The sequence below is a fragment of the Theropithecus gelada genome, chromosome 17, assembly GCF_003255815.1.
Source record: "Theropithecus gelada isolate Dixy chromosome 17, Tgel_1.0, whole genome shotgun sequence".
NCBI lineage: Eukaryota > Metazoa > Chordata > Mammalia > Primates > Cercopithecidae > Theropithecus > Theropithecus gelada.
The window spans coordinates 18049065-18067562 of NC_037685.1; the positions used below are offsets into that span (position 1 = coordinate 18049065).

The following is an 18498-nucleotide window of genomic DNA, read 5'->3' on the forward strand; positions in this document are numbered from 1 at the left end:
GAAAAAATAGTCCATCATATGTACTGCCACTTTTAAAATAGCACTTGTCAATTTTTATGTTTATTATGTTTATTATCTGCCTTCCTAAGACTGGACTGTCAGTTGCTAGAAGGCAAAGAATTTTTTTTCTGTTCCAGTTAGTGATGGAGCCATAACTACTGGAACAAAGCCTGGCACAAAGTTGGGGATAAAGGAATAAATAAATGAATATTAGCTTTTAATATTAACCATGAAATTAGGTTGGTTGTAGGCAAACCATGTGTATTTAAACTATTCCATCCAATGTAATCAAGCGAGGGAGGCATCTTCCTCCTAAACTTCATATTGAATATATAATCAAACGCCACCAAGAAAGTGAAGAGTAAAAGGCAATATACTGTTTGTGGAAACTGTTGATCTGAAGAGCTCCAAATTCCTGAAAAGGAGTTGAATTTGAAGATGCCCAGCCTGGAGTATGGGCACATTTTTAGTGATTACTGCATTAAAAGAATAATGATGAAATAAAATTATGTCAATATGATGTCACTTCATAATGACTTAATTGCTAACCTACGCCTGTAATTATTTTCATAGTTAACATTGCCATGTCATATCTACAATGTTATCTATCTTTTTTAACATATACATTAAATAGAATTTTGGTTTTTAACTTTGTTTCATGCCCCTTTAGAGAGAAAAAGCTTTATTACTGCAACTAAGAATAAGAACCTAAAATGTCCATATATTTCTAAAAAAAAGGTGTGTGCATTACTATTTTAACATAATTTTGGATTAAACCTATTATTAGCATTTCAGACTATTTGATGTGTATGCAAATGGTCATTTTTCTGAATAAAATAGCTATAAAAGTAAACATCTCTCCTTTCTTACAAATATATTCATAGTCCCATAACCATGAATAATATACATTTGTTCATTGTTTCACTTCAGATTTCTCTCTTGCTGTCAGACAATGAACAAATATACATTGCTTATCATATAATCCCTCAGTTTCATCCTTCATTTCCTCTGGTCCTCACCTCATTCACTTACACACTTCCTTACGAGTATGATTAAAAAACACACACCATCTTTAAAGGCTCAGAAGACACAGGAATTATCTGAAATACCATAGAGACCTTAAAGTCCAGCCAGGCTAGCTATTTTAATTTAAAGAAGCTAAAGGCCAGAGAAATGAGGGGCCAAAGGTTGTACAGTTACTTCATGATAAGATGGGCCTGAGGTGTCCCGGTTTTTTGGCAAAGGCTAATTTCCTTTGCTTTTCCGTGGTGACCCCTTGGCATTTAGTTGAGAATATGAGGGGAGCTGAATTAATACTGGTTGGTTTACATTGAGCTGAATTAGAATACATTCCTTTGCATTTTATATGGAATTAAAAATAGTCAACCTGTTTCTTATTAGCAGTCTGAAAAACATCTTTAAAGACCATGCATGCATGTGGTATTAAGCATAGATACAGAATGATTAAGGAATGTGAATATTTATTGCTAGACAAACTGCTGAAGTATAGATACCAGTGCATTTTCCCAGTTAATTATTGATGATCAGGAGCAATCACGGGAGACAGAGAATGAACATCAGAGGGGGATAAAAGGATTGGAAAAATTACAAATGGTCACCATAGAACTCTCCAGCAAGCAAGCAGAACTTTATACAAAAAGAGATTAACAATTTGAATGAAGTTGGTGGGAATGGTTTTAGCATTTACTCTTCACCATTTATAGAAGAGAGTTGACATGTTTGCTTATTAACTATATTCCTTTAGACTTCCTTCCAGTCTGTTCCAGCAATGCTGTAGTTTTGCAATTTTATTTTTTGGGACTCTCAAGCTAGAAGTCTACATTTTAAACTCTTTTTAAATTGAGTAGTTATTTTCATTATATATTAATTACATATTAAGTTTTATAAAGCAATGAGGGATTTGCAGGTTGGTCTGGTGCTGTTTATACTTCTTTATAAAAATATATAGGTGACAAAAGCTTTACTTTTTAAGCTTTACACACAGGCAAATGCAGGTCAGGAATGCTTTGTATAAAGAGGTTTTTCCTGACTTCAGTTGCGTCTGTGTGGTGAGGACTGATTGACTGAGGGAAAGAGAATAGCTCCCCCAGCTCATCGGAATCCCTAGAGACATCTCAGCTTGCATCTAGGAGGTTAAAACTCCTTGATGGTCCGATTGTGACTTGACACAGGAGGCTGATGAAGAAAGAGCAAGATGATCCCTCGAGGGTCTGGGATACAGCTCAGGACATTTCTTCTAACTTACAAAAAAACAAGAAAATGTCACTTGATTGGCTTTGAATCTGACTCTGTGCCAAGAAATCAAGGTGAAATTTGACAAACTTCGTATGCATAAACATCTCAGAATTATTTTCTAGTAGCTTTATTTTCTAATTTGAACAAAAGTTCTCACAGGGCATTTGACAGCAGTTGCTTGGAAATAGAATTTGTTTGGGAAGTAGAAATTTTGGTAGAATTTATTCATTCAACAAATATTTTCTGGATTTGTTTACTATAAGAAGTAATAAAGAGATAGAGAAATGAATGAGATAACACCCGTATAAAGAGATTTCACTGTAGTGCCGTATGTAGTGTTTTAGAACACAGTCGGTATTGTAAGATAAGAAAAATAGAACTGCTTATTGTTGGTGCTAGAATGTCTTCAGTGACAATGAGATAAATTTTCATGTAACATTTTAAACTAAACCATGAAAGAGAACACAATACTTGGAATATTGTGTACCCTTATTCCTCCCTTTCATTTCTTCTTGCCTTACCTTTCTTCCCTGCTTGCTTGTAGCTCTAGCTTTTAAGCCATCTTTAATTCCTTCTACTTTGTGCTCTTGGGAGGGCATGCACTTTGAAAATACTTGACATTCAGGAAAATACACTTTATATGTTAAAAATCAATGGTGACACAATATTTACAGCCCAAAGGCCAAACATTTGGAGTTTCTTTATAGAGAGTAAGTGCTCAGAGACCAGCTTTGTGCTACTAAGCTGTAGACATCAAAGAATAATAATACAGCAGTTTTCAACTTGATGGCCCGAATGGGCTTTAGCCCAGTGAAGTGAAGTATTGAGCTATTTCACAGATCTGTAATAGAGAGCCGATGTGGGAATCCTTATTTTATCTTAATTACTAAGGAGCCCTTTATGTCTCAGAAGTCCCCATGTTTTGTTTCAAAACTTCTATCTGGAGAATGAGTTTATAGACTTGTGTCTACAAAAGAATGACAATACTTTGAATTAGGTTTTAAGAAGATTCAAAGTGCAGCCAGAAGGGGAATTCTTTTTCTAGTCCCTGCTACACTGCAGTGTTTCAAAGAAAGCTTATGGTAGGTCTATGATTTAGTAGAAAGAAAGGAAAACGTATTCACTGGGAACTCCCATGCCACCTAGCAAGTTTAATTTTCTTGGGTTAAGCGTGTACCCGCAAACAGAAACACACACACACATGCATACATGTGCACACACACATACCCCAAAGCATTTATTAGCTCCTTAGAAGCTGTATTATGTGTCTGGGCGAGGAGTATTATTTGGTGTGCACATTTGACCCTTCATTATTATTAGCTGCTCTTTAGCAGAAAGCCTCTCTTTCAGCAGAAAGAGTGAGGATGGCAATAACTATTACTAAGCTAATAATAATTACAAGGACCAAACATGATTATTGATGGCTCCTCCATCTTTCATATGTGTGTGCTCTGGGTAATACTGACATGCTACTCCTGTTATTGGGCATGAACTTTCTGTGACCTATCATTTATCATCATATGAAGTTCAGTCCAGCCTAATAGTTACATTATGTAACAGAGCTTTCTGGTGGTGAAAGGAATCCACTTAAAACACTGATGTGCTAGGGTTTCACATGGAGTGTGGAGTGTTCATTCTCTTTACTTGTAAAAGAGACTTAGAGGAGGCTATCCGGGCATTCACCTTGGAGAAAATTGTTGATGAAGCCAGATAGCGCTGATAAAGTATCATTTTGGGAATCACTCCAAGCCTGCAATACTGGAGCATATAAGAAAGAGGAACCCCTCAAAGTGTCAGTAATATAATGATCAGAGAAAGGATCTAGAGATTTTCTAGTACATTTTCCCCTCATTTTTTGGATGATGAGGTTGACAGTCTCAAGGTCACACATCTTAGTCACGCCTTTTTCACCAAACATGGTCAGGGAGGACAGGAAGGACATGACCTATGACCAATGTCTCTGGGACATCTAGGATATCGGTGCCTCTAAGATCACTGCCAAGCCAAGAAGTATGTTTTTTAGGTCCTTCCCTGAAATTACAGTGAAGAGTACATTAGTAAGGAAGCAGCTGGCTCTGGGGTGAGGTGCGACTGACTGCTTCCTTGGCATTCAGATCATATAGTAATAGCATATGGGGGTCTTGGATTGGCCTCACAAAGAATCCATCAGCGGTTATGTCCCACTCTTCTATGGAGATGGATGGTACAACAATTGTGCTAGTGTGTTTGGGTGAATGCACTGTCACCAGAAGACCGATGGAAACTATTGAAACTACACATATATGAAGATGGCTTTTTTGGGTGGCTGTAATCATCACAGAGAAGTCTTTGTGTTGTTTCCCTGGATGCCGGTGTTAGGTAATGTTCTGAAGCTTAGGAAGTTCTTTTATTCCAGCAGGCTTTGAATGTCTTGGTCCCTGAAGTCCAGAGGCCAGAAGCAGTTGCCAATGGGTAATTATGTCCCCTTGCTGTGCACAAGCAAGAAAGTAGCAAGCAATTCAGAGGCTGCAGTGCAGAAGGCAAGGCATCTGCATCCCTGAAGTTCATCTTAAGGAGTCTCTTGAAGGCACTCCTGGGCAATCTGGAAGGTTGGGAGAGGGGGTGCTGAGGATCTAGCCACTGGGAGTAAGACTTCCTACTTAGAAAGCTATTTATTTCCTAGTGCTGGCATAACAAACTGAGTGGCTTAAACAACAGAAATAATCTATTTCTTTATTTTTAAGTGGCAGGTAATAATTGTATATATTTATGGGGCACAATGTGATGTTTTGATATTGTTTACATTGTGTATCATTACACCTGACTAACATCCATCACCCCACATACTTATCATTTTTTGTGTGTGGTAGAAACATGTAAAATCTACTTTTTTAGCAATTTTGAAATTGATAATACATTAGTTTTTTTTTAACTTTTTAAAAATTATACTTTAAGTTCTGGGATACATGTGCAGAACATGCAGGTTTGTTACATAGGTATACACGTGCCATGGTGGTTTGCTGAACCCATCAACCCGTCATCTACATTAGGTATTTCTCCTAACGCTCTCCCTCCCCTTGCTCCCCATCCCTGACAGGCCCTGGTGTGTGACGTTCCCCTCCCTGTGTCCATGTATTCTCATTGCTCAACTCCCACATATGAGTGAGAACATGCGGTATTTGGTTTTCTGTTCTTGCGTTAGTTTGCTGAGAATGATGGCTTCCAGTTTCATCCATGTCCCTGTAAAGGACATGAACTCATCATTAAAAAAAAAAATTATTACACTTTAAGTTCTAGGGTACATGTGCACAACGTGCAATTTTGTTACGTAGGTATATATGTGCCATGTTGGTTTGCTGCACCCATCAACTCATCATTTACATTAGGTATTTCTCCTAATGCTCTCCCTCCCCCAGGCCCCCAACCCCCAACCAGCCCGGGTGTGTGATGTTCCCCTCCCCGTGTCCATGTGTCCTCATTGTTCAACTCCCACCTATGAGTGAGAACATGCGGTGTTTGGTTTTCTGTCCTTGTGATAGTTTGCTTAGAATGGAACTCATCCTTTTTAATGGCTGCATAGTATTCCATGTTGTATATGTGCAACATTTTCTTTATCCAATCTATCACTGATGGTCATTTGGGTTGGTTACAAGTCTTTGCTATTGTGAACAGTGCTGCAATAAACATATGTGTGCATGTGTCTTTAAAGTAGAATGATTTCTAATCCTTTGTGTGTATCCCCAGTAACTGGATTGCTGGGTCAAATGGTATTTCTGGTTCTAGATCCTTGAGGAATATTATGGGCGCCGTGATGTGTAATAGATTTTTAAAATTTATTCCTCCTAACTGAATCTTTGTATTCTTTTTTTTTTATATACTTTAAATTCTAGGGTACATGTGCATAACGTGCAGGTTTGTTACATATGTATACTTGTGCCATGTTGGCGTGCTGCACCAATCTTTGTATTCTTTGAACAACATCTCCCCATCCCCTTCCATCCCACAGCCTCTGGTAACCACAGTTCTACTTTCTACTTCTAAGAGTTTGGCTTTTTTAGATTTTACATATAAGTGAGATCATGCAATATTTGTATTTGTATGCCTGACTTATTTGTCTTAGCATAATAAACTTCAAGTTCATCCATAAAACAACAGAAACGTATTGTCTCACAGTTCTGCAGGCTAGAAGTCTGAGATTAAAGTATCAGGAAGGTTGGTTCGTTCTCTGAAGGAAGGATCTATCCCAGGCCTCACTCCTTGACGTGAAGACAGCTGTCTCCTCCCATGACTCTTCATGTCACCTTCCCTCTATGTGTGCGCCCACATTTTCCCTTTTTCCTAAGGACTAGCCATTTAAGATTAGGGTCTCCCACTTCCAGTGGCCTCATTTTAACGTGGTTACTTCCCTGAAGACCCTATGTCCAAATAAGGTTACATTCTAAGTTACTGGGAGTTAGAATTTCAAAATACGTGGGCAGGAGGGATGCAATTCAATCCATAACAGGAACCTTGCCCTGGTATCTCTGAGGTTCATTTCTATGACTGATGGCCAGAGGCTGTGTTTGGATTCCAGAGACATTCTTGAATGTGTGTGTGTGCATGTGTGTGCGTGAGTGTATGTGCACATGTGTGTGCACGTGGATGTGCACGAGCTGACTTCTTCCTTAGGATGGGGTTCACGCGCAGTCTGTATTCTTCCACAACTTTCACCCATCTGAAAGCAAATCAGTTTCCTTTTTAAAAATGGAAAAATATCTCTCTTTCTCCATGTCCTCTTAATGCCCCCCACCCCGCACTCTCCTTTTCCTTCTTACTACGTGTCTTAGGCCATTCAGGCTACCATAACAAAATACTATAAACTGTGTAACTCATTCACAACAGAAATGTATTTCTTACAGTTCTGGAGTCTAGAAAGGCCAAGATCAGGAAGCCAGCAGATTCCAAGTCTGGTGAGGGCCTCCTTCCTAGTTTGTAGGTGCTGCCTTCTTGCTGTGTCCACACATGGTAAAAGGGGCTATCTCCCTGGAGGTCCCTTTTGGCACTAATTCCATTTGTGACCTAATCACCTCCTCAAAGCCCCCCTCACAATACCATCACTTTGGGGGAGTATGACTTCAACATAGGAATTTGGGGGGACACAAATGTTCAGACCACAGCATCACCTCTTTTCTCTGACTTCCCTCACTTGCTTTTATTTATTTATTTTTATTTTTTTTAAACAGTCTCACTCCATCACCCAGGCTGGAGTACAGTGGCATGATCTCAGCTTACTGCTGCCTCCACCTCCCGGGTTCAAGCAATTCTTATGTTTCAGAGTCCCGAGTAGCTGGGACTACAGGCGTGCACCACCATGCCCGGATACTTTTTGCAATTTTAGAAGAGATGGGGTTTTACCATGTTGGCCAGGCTGGTCTCAAACTCCTGACCCCAGATGATCTGCCCATCGTGGCCTCCCAAAGTGCTGGGATTACAGGCATGAGCCACCACACCTGGCCCCCTTATATATCCACATTGTGCTGTTTGTGTATTGATTCTTTCACTGTCCTTCATATTCCTTCTTTCATCATCATAATTAATTTTTAAATGTTTTGTTTCTTCATTTACCAACATTACATTCCTATTGGCTCAGATAGTTTTCTTCTGATTTCACTCTCCCTTTAGTATTTTTCTTTTTCCTCCATGGGTCTCAGAAAGGCTGAAGCAAAGACTTGAAAAATGTTTATTCATTTATATTACTGGATTGTGAAATTTTTATTCTTTCTACTGGAATGTTATCTGTCCTAGGTTTTAATTATCCAGAGAGTAGCCTCCCACTATGTGTAGATTACTCGTTAACAAATGCATTTTGTTAATGGTTTGAAGTCTTGAGGACTTTGAAAAGAACCTTAAAACAAGTTTAGAAAGAGGATGTTTCATTCTGAGACTTCTTTGAGTTCACCCATGATTAGAGTTGAAAACATAGATACCACAGACTTGCTTGACTTCCAGCGAAAGGCTACCTTCATGTCATGATGTTATTAGAAAAAAGCAGAACTAATTGTTGGATTTTTCTCATTCATTATTTTCCCTCCTGTCTCTCCTTTTTAGCTCCCAAAGCTAGTGTTCCATGATACATTGCTGGTAAATATTTAATTGCTGTTCTCAGAAATGTGTTTTGCATTTTCACATTACCCTCCTCCTCATGGTGATGAAAGACAAGATGGGTAATATATGTGTGCCTGTGTCAGTGAGTGTGTACTCTAGGTATTGTCTTTATCATAAAAGATAATATATACATTAGATTTCCTGTAATGGAGAACTTCCTCGCCTGCTTCTTAATGAGAGGTGCTGATGTGAAATGACCCTAGCTTTCCTAAACACACAGCAATCTAATTTGAACCTGTATGCCAATTACAGGCCTCAGTGGAGCACTTTATGGTGAAACAATCACGTCACAATAGGATTAGAACACTATGCCCCAGGACCGCAAGGGAAGCCAGCCCGGGCATAACTGCAGGTTTATTCCTCTAAATTGTCTGTAAACAGCATTGATAGCCACCTTGGTGCCACCTTAGTATTGTTTCTATAAATCCTCCATAGAAACAATCTAAAATGAATAGACAACGAGTCAGTAATGGCCTGTTAGTTCCCAACACAGGGTTGCGCCACTGAACTGCCTCATGAATACCACTCATAGGGACTGATCTTCGGTAAACATTCACAAACGGCAGAGCAGACAGGCTCTCTGACAACAATCAGGTTAGAGAGTCTGAGAAATCATTGTGAATGGTGCCTTCCCCCCGATCTTTCCATGCAAAAATTAGCTTCAGAACTGAATCGTTTTAGTTCTCTTAGTAAGTTTAGACAGTCAGTCATATACTTTCCAGAGTCTCTTCAATTTCAATAAGAATTTTTTTTGCAGTTACCTGACAACGCTAACTACTTTTGACTAATGTAAAGAAAGCTAAAATTGTTATGTCTTGATCATGAGAGCAGGCTTGAAGAAGAAGATGAGACATGCAGAAGTCAAGCCACTAGACTGGAAATTAATCACCAGGTTGTGCTGGTAGAATAGAAGTAACTACAGGATGTACAGCAGATGATCATTGTGATGTGGCAATACTAAAGGGCCAATTATGAACTCTTGTAAATTAAATCCAAGTAGAGTAAAATTGTGCCATTAAACTCTAAAGAAGTATTAGTTGTTTTTCCCAATATAGTATAAAATCCCTGATATCAAACCTCACTTTTTCTTTCATATATAGAAATAAAAGTAAAATATATCATTTGCCCTGCTTAATATTTTTCTTCATTTTGGCTATTTACAGACATTCAATGTTTTGTTTTTTTGTCTGAACAGGCTAAAATAGCTTAGTAAAATAGAGCTACTATTCCATATTTGTTAATGAGCTGCCTAAAACTATTTCTGTGTTCTTTATTTAGTGATGTCGGTTGAATACAAGAAGTATTTTTAACTAGAAGAGAATTTATGAAACAATATATCTTGGGGAAAATGACATTCCATATTTCCTAGATTGTTGTCATTTGGGTCTCTGATGATGGTTAGAGGTTTTTAAGAGCACTCCTGCTTAGGTTTAGGTGTAGTGGCTTTTCTACCACCCAGGCAGAAAAATTAATAATGCTCATTCACTCAGAAAAAACAAAAAACAAAAAAAAAAACAAGTGCCTTCTGTGTGTTAGTTACCATGGTAGACAGAAGGACAGTTCTACCTCAAGAATGGTACAGACTTTTGGCCATTCAAGAGTTGAGAGCATTTAGTTAATTCAGATTAAAAACAAAAGCAAAAACACAAAGCGTATTTTCTGCTTGAGAGTGAGAGTACAGCTTGGGTTGGAGTGATAACTCAGCTCTGTACTGGCCTGTGTGGAAGCATGCAGGTTTTAACTCAGGCTGCCATAACAAAATACCACAGAAAAGGCAGCTTAAACAACAGAAATTTACCTTCTCACAGCTCTGGAGTCTGGAAATCTGAGTTCAGGGTGCCAACATGGTGAGATTCCGGTGGAGGATCTTTTCCTGGTTTTTTGACTTCTAATTTTTCACTGTGTCCTCCCATGGCCTTTCCTTGGTGTGTGTGCGAGGGGAGAGAAAGTAATCTCACTCTCTTCCTCTTCTAATAAGGCCACCAATGCTGTAGGATTAGGAGTCCACCTTTTGGACCTCATTTAAACTTATTTATCTCTTAAAAACCCCATCTCCAAATACAGTCATATTAGGGGTGAGGGCTTCAACATATGAATTTTGGAGAGACACAACTCAATCCATAGCAGTGTATCACTTATTTCAAACTGTAGGTGAAATTTATTTCAATAGAAGATTTCCAACAGAAGCCAATTATTCATGCATTAAAAAAAAAAAGAGGGCTATTGTGTCCCCAAAATAGCACTTAGTTGGAAGTCAAAGATCTGAATTTGAGGACTCGTTGGGACATTTGCTGGCTGTGTAAAGTTGGGCATTCTAGACCCAACATAGTCCAAATAGATACCTTAGTCTTATCTTACACATGTACATTTCTTTCACTTAATAATGAACACAATATTCTCCAGCAGCTAAGGTGGAAAACCTGTTTTTGTTCATTGTTTTCCTTCTGAGAGCCCTAAATTCACTCAGTTGCCATGTCCTGTTGGTTCTATATGTGACAGATCTTTTCCATCTACCACCCTTGCGTCCCCGCCACCCCGTGTCACACATTGCCTCTACATTATTGAAGGCGAGTGTGATCTCAGACTGGACAATAATGGCCTCCTCACATCCTACCACCAATCTTTTTCCACAGTTCTGGTGATGTCCTTGCCTATTGAAAAATGTTCAACCAGTTCCCCATTTATATAGAGAACAAAGTCCAAACCTGACATCCCAGGTCTAATAGTTGTCTCCAGCTCAGATTCCTCACTTGGGTTCTCACAACTCTTCTTCCAACTGCTATCACCCCAGCAAACTCAGCTCATCACCACTTGATACACTGTTTTTGCCCCTCCTTGGAGCCGCCACGATTTACCATTGTTGTACTCGTTCCTGCTGTAGTCATTCAACATTCAACAAACATGTTAGTGCTGTTTCAGCTCCTGTCTTAGGTGCTGAGGTTGTACAAAGGGATTGGACCTGGTCCTTTCAGACTTCATTGTCTAGTGAAACGGAGATAGACATGCAAACCAATAGTTACAATTTAATATGGTAGATAAGAGCTCAAAGCTGTAACACTTGTCATATCCATCCCCACAGGTCTGTATCTTACTCATCCAGTCCTAGTTCACATGCTACTTAATCTCTTATTCCCTTCTCTTATTTCCGTGGCACTTATCTGTGCTTTTCTTGTAATCTTAATCACTCTTGTCTGTTTTAAATGCTTGTGTTCTCAAGTCTTGTTTTGCTCAATTAGACTTTAAGCTTCTTGCAAGCAATATCCATGTTCCGTATTAACCTTTGTATTTCCGTAGTGCCTAATACAGAATTTTATCTAGTCCTCTTGAATGTGCTGACAAAAATAATTCCTGAGTTTGTGAAATCACACATTAAGACAGTGGACCCTTTAAATAAAACCACTTCCTTTGAATAATATGAAAACTTTGTTGTTTCACCAGGTTTTAGCTTACTAATTTCGCTAAATAAAAGCCTGATTAGAGGTGTAGAAACATGCATTTCAAAATTAATTCCAAAGGTTGAACATTGCATACAAAACAGTACATGAAACAGTAATTATTACTAATATGTTCTAAGCATTAAAAATAGATTTGATTATGATACTCTTTGAAGTGCTTCTGGAGAGTATACAAGAAAAATAAAAGACTCTGGAGGCAAAGTCATATTCGTTAAAGATATAAAAAAAGGAAATATAACTTTTAACAAATATTTTCTACATTAAAGGAGTGTCAGCCCTTAGGAGTTTTTGTGGTTTTACTTGCAAATGTTATTCACTTTGTATTTTAAATTAGAATTTTCCCTTATAAAATCCTTTTCAAAAAAAGGAAAAGGTTAATCTATACTCTCAGAAATATAAAATTATTATTTATTACTTGTTTGACTGATACTGTAATAATTGTGAATAAGAACACAGTGAACTGGCACTATTTTTTTGGTAGAGAGGCTTAGTATATATTCAAAACATTCCCATTTCATTCAGATAACTGACATAGACTTTCATAGCAACTCAGCTCAACAGTAACATATAATTACATGTTTTTTGTTTTTAAATTTAGTTTTAATATGTTAATTAACTAATTAGCTTATTTTTGAGACAGAGTCTTATTCTGTCATCTGGGCTGGAGTGCAGTGGTGCAATCTCAGCTCACTGCAGTCTTGACCTCCTGTGCTCAAGTGATCCTCCCGCTTCAGCCTCCTGAATAGCTGGAACTATACGTGTGTGCCACCATGCCCAGCTAACTCTTTAGTTTTTGAGGAGACAGGGTCTCACTATATTTCCCAAGCTGGTCTTGAACTCCTGGACTCAAGTGATTTTCCCACCTCAGCCTCCCAAAGGGCTGGGATTACAGTTCTGGGCCACTGCACCCAGCATCTCTTGAGCAGCTAAAAGAAAAGGGGCTATACATACATACATACATATATATATGTGTGTGTGTGTGCATATGTGTGTGTGTATATATAGAGAGTCAATTTTGCAACTCACAAAGTTATTGTAAAACTTAGAAAGGCTAAATTTAGAAATTTTGAAATTTTAGAAAAACATTTAAACGTATGGAAAATAGAAAGATTTAAAATGTTGGCATAAGTCCTCCCAGTCTTGTTTTTTTCTGTACGTTAAAAAAATTGCATAATGAATTTTATCTTCCTTCCTCTTTTCTGTTTTCTTCTTCAATATTTACTAGTGCTGCAAGGAATAGTAAGAGATGTTGATGTCTGGGACACAATATAAAGAAACTATACAAGGAACTTCACTGGTCTTTTTTTCCTGCCATCTCACACTTGATGTTCTCCAGGCTTCTGTGTTTGACAAACATCTGTGAAAAGTAATGTATGTGCTCAACTCTATGCTGATCTCTAGGTCTAGAATGATAAAACAATGTCCCTGCATTCAAGAATCTTGAGGGACTGTCAAAAATCAAGTGCCATGTGGCAACTGTTGCTTAAGGTCATATGGCAGAGCAGTGCACACAGGAAGAAGCAGTCAGTTCTTGTGATTTCAGATCGTCTTGTGGCCTCACATAAGCTAAATGATCTCATCTATTTTGCTAACCTCAAAGCTGTTTTGTTAATATTTACTTGCCACTTGAGCCAACACTAATGTCCCAAAGTGAGGGGAAAAAATTACAGATAACCTAGGTTAAAACATGCTTGGGACTGACTATTCTGAAAGGGACATGATCATAGGACATAACTGGCCTTATTCTTCTAGCTCATGCAGGCTCAAACACAGGGCTGTTTGATGAACTCAGGTCCCAAGCACAGATACTGGAGAGACATAAATACTTCTTACAATGAAATATACTCATTAGGAATTACAAATGATTGTTTTCAGTGACACTGTTTATCACATATTGTTCATCATTCCTTCTCCTTCTGCCACTTTTATAAGAAGCTGATCACACTCTGCAGGGAGGTACTATGTCTTGTTTATCATGTGCTCCTTACCCCATACTAAATGCCCAATATGTGTTTGTTGACTTGAATGAAACCAACCTAAATTATAACTGAGTTTTAAAAATGTGATCCATGTTGAAAACTTGGCAATATAAATCTAAGTGTGGAAGTGAAAGCATTTCATTTTGAATATTGCAATGACTTTTTTCAATTCTTTGAGGACAGAGGCTATGTCCTCTTCATCTTTGCATTTTCGGTGACTAAAATATTACTGAGTGCATAGGGGGTACTTACCTAATGCTCGCTGAACTAAGTTAAATAGAATTGAATTTTCTTTGCTACTCTATAGCAAATCATTAGTACCTGAGCAGACTTCTACTTCATGCAAACTATTTGCAAATCTTTACTGTCTATTCTCCTATTTTTAGAAGAAAGCAAATAAATTGACTATGCAGTAATTTCCTCAGTTTTCCCCCATCTAACCTATATTAGATAACTTCTAGATGTGCCTCGTTCTCAGCATCAGCACAGATCTTATCTTGGTATCATTCTAGGAGTTTGAGTTTTAAATTACTTATTTTAAGGGAGTAAAATATTTACATTAATAAAAGTATTTGTTAGAAATGAAGGAGGCTCTCACTTACAGAACAAGGAGGTAACCCCCCAGACACAAACATAAAAGTCTCACAGGCTGAACTTAGCTGAAAGCCCTGTTGATGAGCTTTAAGGGAATTTGAAACTTGGCATAATAAAATCACACCCCTGAGTTTTGCAGGAATGATTGCTGCACTGTAATATGTATTGTACTTAGATACTTAGATTAAAGATATATTTTTATTTTTATTTTGTTATCAATTATGCATCCAGAAGAGGAATTTTACTACTAACGGAACCATTGAAATAGATACCTAGAGGAGTGGATGCATCACTTTATTTCTTGTCAGGTTCTATATTAGGCTTTCCAAAGCACATTTGAGTATTTGTCTACTATTGTTATTGTTGTGGAGTAGTGTACCTTGGGGAAATCTGTAAAGGAGAATGAATAAGCCTGAATTCTATACCTGATTCTGCCTTTTCTTGCTGTATGTTTTTAGACAAGTAACCTTATACCAGCACCTGGTCCATTCCACAATAGGGGAATACTTAATTTAGATTTTCATACCTAAAACATTACCTTATTTTAAAGTAACACTATGAGTTTTTTTAACAGAGGCATAATTTTATCTTCATATAAGTTACTGGGCTGGACATATAGTTGAGAAAATAGAGGTACTTTTTGCTCAAGGCTTAAAAGCTGTGCAATGGTAGAACTGGCATTAATAATTGGCTTCGGAACATTTGTAGTCAAGGTACTTTTCTCTTGCTTTGTAATTGAGCAACTTGAGATTTATGAGTGAATGAAATGCCTAACTTCTGGAAGGACTCAATATCTGATTTCAAAAGAAATGATTTCAAAACATTTCAGCTCTCGAAAAGGCAAATGAAGAACTAGGGTAGTGGTTCTCAAAGTGAGGTCTCCAGACAAACAGCAGCAGCATTACCTGACAACTGGTCATTGGTAAGAAATTACCTGACAACTGGTAAGAACTGACGTTCTCTGTTCCCACGCAAGACCCACTGCATCAGAAACTCTGGAGGTAAGGTCCAGCAAACTGATTTAACAAGTCCTCCTGTCCTCTAGGTGATTCTGATGCCTGCTCAAATTTCCGAAGCACTGCTAGGCATAGAAAAACACCTTAGACCCTGTAAAAGGGTGAAAGTGCTTTAGAATTTCTTATTTCCAGCCCTGTGATGACCAATGTAGAGGTCAACTATGGGAGAAAGTACCACTTCCAGGCCCAGATCAGATCAAAAGCAGGATGGGGCCTTTAAGAACCAGTAGCCCCTGGGGACTCTAGGACCAGCAGACAGCACCCAGCTTTTCTGAGAAATTTCGGGACATTGGAGCTCTTCAGGTTGTAGACTTAGTCTTTGCAATTTGAATGTGGAGGTGTTGCTATAATCAGAGTCTATTTTGGATTGGAAGCTGTTTGGGATTTAATCTTTCTCATCTGAGGCCTAGAAACGGACTTCACTTGAGGTTCTCACTAAACAATAACTCACATTGTTCTGGAATTCTCACATAACAATAAGTATACTGAACTCATTCAAGTTCAAGTATAACAGAGTAAAGATGTGGTATAAGTTACTACATCTCAAATAGGATCAGACAGCAACATTTTTGTGGCTTCAAAAGCAGCACCATTTGTTTATTAACATTATTTTGCTTAATAAAGCAGTACTCTTAATTATGGCAAAATTTAGAAATAATTCTATGGGATGTGATGAAGCTATTTTCACTTTGAATTTTAAAAAAATGGGCCCTACACTCTTTCCTTCCCTCACCACCAATGACCTGTCTCACTGTGCATACGCCCTGCTGCAGCCCTGCAGAAATGCTTCAACTACCCACAATTTTTTTTTTTTTTTGCCAAATAAGACTGGAGTCCAGGGTACTGAAGCCTCATCTTCCTCAGGCTGATGCCAAAGATGTAAAATTTGGTTCAGATGCCCAAACCTTAAAGCTTCAAGGTGTAAGCCTTTTAGCCAATTCTCTAGCCATTACAATAGGGCCAAAGGGAAGAACCGTGATTATTGAAGAAAGCTGAGGAAGTTCCAAAGTAAAAAAAAAAGATGGTGTGACTGTTGCAAAGTCAATTGACTTAAAGGATAAATATAAAAATATTGGAGCTAAACTTGTTAAAATGTTGCCAATAATACAAATAAAGAAGCTGGGGATGGTATCACCACTGCTACCATACTGGCATGCTCTATTGCAAAGAAGGCTTTGAGAAGGTTAGCAAAGGTGCAAATCCAGTGGAAATTGGAAGTGTGTGAGGTTAGATATTGATACTGTAATTGCTGAACTTAGGAAGCAGTCTAAACCTGAGACAACCCCTGAAGAAATTGCTCAGGTTGCTACAATTTCTGCAAACAGAGACAAAAAAAATTGGCAGCATCATTTCTGGTGCAATGAAAAAGGTTGGAAGAAAGGTTGTGCTCACAGTGAAAGGTGGAAAAACATTGAATGATGAATTAGAAATTATTGAAGGCATGAAGTTTGATTGAGGCTATATTTTTCCATACTTATTAATATATCAAAAGGTCAGAAATGTGAATTCCAGGATGCCTATGTTCTACTGAGTGAAAAGAACATTTCTGGTGTCCAGTCCATTGTACCCGCTCTCGAAATTGCCAGTGCTCACCTTAAGCCTTTGGTCACAATTGCTGAAGATGTTGATGAAGAAACTCTAAGTATGCTCATCTTGAATAGGCTAAAAGTTGGTCTTCAGGTTGTAGTAGTCAAAATTTCAGGCTTTGGTGACAATAGAACTAGCTTAAAGATGTGGCTATTGCTACTGGTATTGCAGTGTTTGGAGAAGAGGGGTTAACCCTAAATCTTGAAGATGCTCAGCCTCATGATTCAGGAAAATTCAGAGAGGTCATTGTGGTCAAAGATGATGCTATGTTATTAAAAGGAAAAGATGACAAGGCTTAAATTGAAAAATGTATTCAAGAAATCATTGAGTAGTTAGATATCACAACTAGTGAATATGAAAAGAAAAAACTGAATGAATGTCTGGCAAAACTATCAGATGGAGTAGCCATGTTGATGGTTGGTGAGACAAGTGATGTTCAGGTGAAAGAAAAGAAAGATAGAGTTACCCACGTCCTTAATGCTACAAGAGCTGCCATTGAAGATGGCATTGTTCTGCTTCAGTGTGTTCCAGCCTTGGACTCATTAACTCCAGCTAATGAAGATGTTTTAAATGGTATAGAAATTATTAAAAGAACACTCCTGTAATCCCAGCACTTTGGGAGGCTGAGATGGGCGGATCACAAGGTCAGGAGATTGAGACCATCCTGGCTAACACGGTGAAACCCCGTCTCTACTGAAAAATACAAACTAGCCAGGCGAGGTGGCAGGTGCCTGTAGTCCCAGCTACTCGGGAGGCTGAGGCAGGAGAATGGCGTGAACCCTGGAGGCGGAGCTTGCAGTGAGCCGAGATCCGGCCACTGCACTCCAGCCTGGGCGACAGAGCGAGACTCCGTCTCAAAAAACAAAAAACAACAACAAAAAAACCACAAATTCCTTCAATGATCAATGTTGAGAATGCAAGTGTTGAAGTATCTTTGATAGTTGAAAAAATTACGTAAGATTCCTCTGAGGTTGGTTATGAGGCTGTGATTGGAGATTCTGTGAATACGGTAGAAAAAGGAGTCACTGACCCCACAAACGTTGTGAGAACTGCTTTACTGCATGCTGCTGGGGTGGCTTCTCTGTTACCTACAGCAGAAGTTGTAGTCATAGAAATTCCTAAAAAAGAGAATCCTGGAATGAGTGCAATAGGTGGAATGGGAGGTGGTTTGTTCTAATTCCTAGAATAGTGCTTTACCTTTGATTTTGAACTGTGACAAGAAGCTCAAAACAGCATTCTTCAACAATAACTTTAGAAGTCAGGTGAAGAAAATGACTGAAGAGAAGGCTGGCTGAAATTTAAGAAAATCACCATAACCATCAGTTACTGGTTTCAGTTGACAATATACAATAATTCACTGCTGTCATTGCCCATGCCTACAGATAATTTATTTTGTATTTTTGAATGAAAAAACATTTGTACATTCTTTTTTTTTTAATGATCTCCATTTTTTAAAAAATTTATTTATTATTATTATACTTTAAGTTG

At 38.2% G+C, this 18498-nt stretch overlaps 1 pseudogene; it reads left to right on the forward strand.

The window, feature by feature from the left end:
* Positions 1–16206: 16206 nt before the first annotated feature.
* LOC112611027 lies at positions 16207–18187 on the forward strand (annotated as a pseudogene).
* Positions 18188–18498: the final 311 nt, after the last annotated feature.